Genomic DNA, 3,197 nt, shown 5'->3' with positions numbered 1-3,197 from the left:
ACAGATTCAATGCAACCCCTATCAAATTACCAATGGCCTTTTTTATGGAACCAGAACAAAAAATCTTAAAATTTGTATGGAGACAAAAAAGACCCCCAATAGCCAAAGCATCTTTGAGGGAAAAAAATGGAGCTGGAGGAATCAGACTCCCTGACTTCAGACTATACTACAAAGCTACAGTAATGAAGACAATGTGGTCCTGGCACAAAAACAGAAATATAGATCAATGGAACAGGATAGAAAGCCCAGAGATAAACCCATGCACCTATGGTCAACTAATCTATGACAAAGGAGGCAAGGATATACAATGGAGAAAAGGAAGTCTCTTCAATAAGTCGTGCTGGGAAAACTGGACAACTGCATGTAAAGAATGAAATTAGAACACTCCCTAACACCATACACAAAAATAAATTGGATTAGAGACCTAAATGTAAGACTGGACACTATAAACTTTTAGAGGAAAACATAGGAAGAACACCCTTTGACATAAATCACAGCAAGATCTTTTTTGATCCACCTCCTAGAGCAATGGAAATAAAAACAAAAAAAAACAAATGGGACCTAATGAAACTTAAAAGCTTTTGCAAAGCAAAGGAAATTGCAAACAAGATGAAAAAACAACCCTCAGAATGGGTGAAAATATTTGCAAATGCATCAATGGACAAAGGATTAATCTCCAAAATATATAAACAGCTCATGCAGCTCATTATTTAAAAAGCAAACAGTGCAATCCAAAAATGGGCAGAGGACCTAAATAGACATTTCTCAAAGAAGACATACAGATGGCCACGAAGCACATGAAAAGCTGCTCAACATCACTAATTATTAGAGAAATGCAAATCAAAACTACAATGAGGTATCACCTCACACCAGTTAGAATGGGCATCATCAGAAAATCTACAAACAACAAATGCTGGAGAGGGTGTGGAGAAAAGGGAACCCTCTTGCACTGTTGGTTGGAATGTAAATTGATACAGGCATTATGGAGAACTGTATGGAGGTTCCTTAAAAAACTAAAAATAGAACTACCATATGACCTAGCAGTTCCATTACTGGGCATATACCCTGAGAAAACCATAATTCAAAAAGAGTCATATACCACAGTGATCATTACAGCTCTGTTTACAATAGCCAGTCATGGAAGCAACCTAAATGCCCATCAACAGACAAATGGATAAAGAAGATGTGGTACATATATACAATGGAATATTACTCAGCCATAAAAAGGAAAGAAATTGGGTCATTTGTAGAGACGTGGATGTATCTAGAGGCTGTCATACAGAGTGAAGTAAGTCAGAAAGAGAAAAACAAATATTGTATATGAATGCATATATGTGGAACCTAGAAAAATGATATCGATGAACCAGTTTGCAGGGCAGAAATAGAGACACAGATGTAGAGAACAAACGTATGGACACCAAGGGGGGAGAGTGGTGGAGGGTGGTGGTGGTGTGATGAATTGGGAGATTGGGATTGACATATATACACTAATATGTATAAAATGGATAACTAATAAGAACCTGCTGTATAAAAAAATAAAATAAAATTCACAAATTCAAAAAAAAGATTAGCATTGGTATGTTTAAAAATCTTTCATTAGAAACAATATAAAAAAATCAACTTTACAAACACATTCTGGGCTTCCTTGGTGGCGCAGTGGTTGAGAGTCCGCCTGTCGACGCAGGGGACATGGGTTCGTGCCCCAGTCCGGGAGGATCCCACATGCCACGGAGCGGCTCGGCCCGTGAGACATGGCCGCTGAGCCTGCACGTCTGGAGCCTGTGCTGCACAACAGGAGAGGCCACAACAGTGAGAGGCCCGCGTACCGCAAAACAAACAAACAAACAAAAAAACCACATTCTGGAGTTATTATTAGAAAACATAATATATCTTTTAGAGAGATTGATGATTTCCATCATTTACATATATTTGGAGCCAGATACCTTATTTTTCTTATGATTTGTGTGAGAAATCTTACAGATCTTACAGATCTTACAGATCTTACAAGTTCAAAGCACCTTATGTTAGCATTTGAAGTCTCCCCTGAGCAAATAATGGCAACCTAACAGAAAGATGAACCTGCACATCAGTGCAATATATTTTAACATACCACATTTTTAAACCTACCGATATTCTCCCTGGAAAGTACCTGAGAGTATGCATGGAATTATGTTCCATGGAAACATATTAGGAAAGCTAGAAGTTTCTATCAGTGGAATATGATTCTCTGAACATCAATAACTAGACATAAGTTTGAAATCCTGCACATAGACACTGACTTTGGGATATAGACTTTCTTCTTAGAAGATGCACCTTGTGTTTCAAGCTATTAGATATGCTAAGATTGGACTATATTATTTTGCCTAACTGCTTCCTATTATATCAAAAAGCATTCTTTTTTTCAGGTGTATTTTTAATTGAAGTTACAGTTCTCTCTAAGAACTGAGTGGAAAATGTTGTTTAGAACCATATTCAGCTATCATGGTATTTTCTAGGTAAAATGAATCATTTAAATAAGTTTCTCCCACTGGTTATTGTTCAGTTTCAGTTTTACATTTCAAAATAAAGAAAAACATTTCAAAATAAAGAAAAATAAAGAAAACATTTCAAAATAAAGAAAAAACTGTAAAAACAATACCTTGTCTTTTTAAAAAAATTTGACATATTTAACATGTTACATTTTGTAAATTGGTATATAACATGCTACTTTGATACATTTGTATATTGTAACATGGTTGCCATTGAAGCAACATTTATCATATTATTTGACTGTAGTATAATGTTACTCAATATATTTATTATTCTATAGTTTATTTACTACTTGTTACAAACAAAAGAAAGCTTCATGAATTTGCATGTCACCCTTGTTCAGGGACCATGCTAATCTGTATTCTAATTTTAGCATATGTGCTGTGCAAGTGAGCACTTGATATACTGTCTTGAGTTACTGCAAATAAGGTAAACTTACATTATTACAAACATCTGCTCTATGAGCAGCTAAAATATTAGAAATCAAGGTAGTGGACTGTGATAACTGGTACAAAAATATAATTTAATAAGTGTTCTTTAATTCAGAAACATATTCAGATAAGAGAAAGCCATAAGAATTTCAGTAGAATGCACGGAGGATATTTTATTGAAAGAAAACTAGTAATGATGTGGTTTTTGCACTATATTATTTTTGTAAATACTCTGCC

At 35.1% G+C, this 3,197-nt stretch overlaps 1 pseudogene; it reads right to left on the bottom strand.

Moving 5' to 3' along the window:
- Window positions 1-2,827: 2,827 nt before the first annotated feature.
- Window positions 2,828-2,926, bottom strand: LOC114895729 (annotated as a pseudogene).
- Window positions 2,927-3,197: the final 271 nt, after the last annotated feature.

Source organism: Monodon monoceros, unplaced genomic scaffold (assembly GCF_005190385.1).
Source record: "Monodon monoceros isolate NGI ecotype Baffin Bay Population unplaced genomic scaffold, NGI_Narwhal_1 Super_Scaffold_14, whole genome shotgun sequence".
Classification (NCBI taxonomy): domain Eukaryota; kingdom Metazoa; phylum Chordata; class Mammalia; order Artiodactyla; family Monodontidae; genus Monodon; species Monodon monoceros.
The sequence above is the reverse complement of the archived record's forward strand: the minus strand, read 5'-3'. Positions and strand labels throughout refer to the sequence as shown.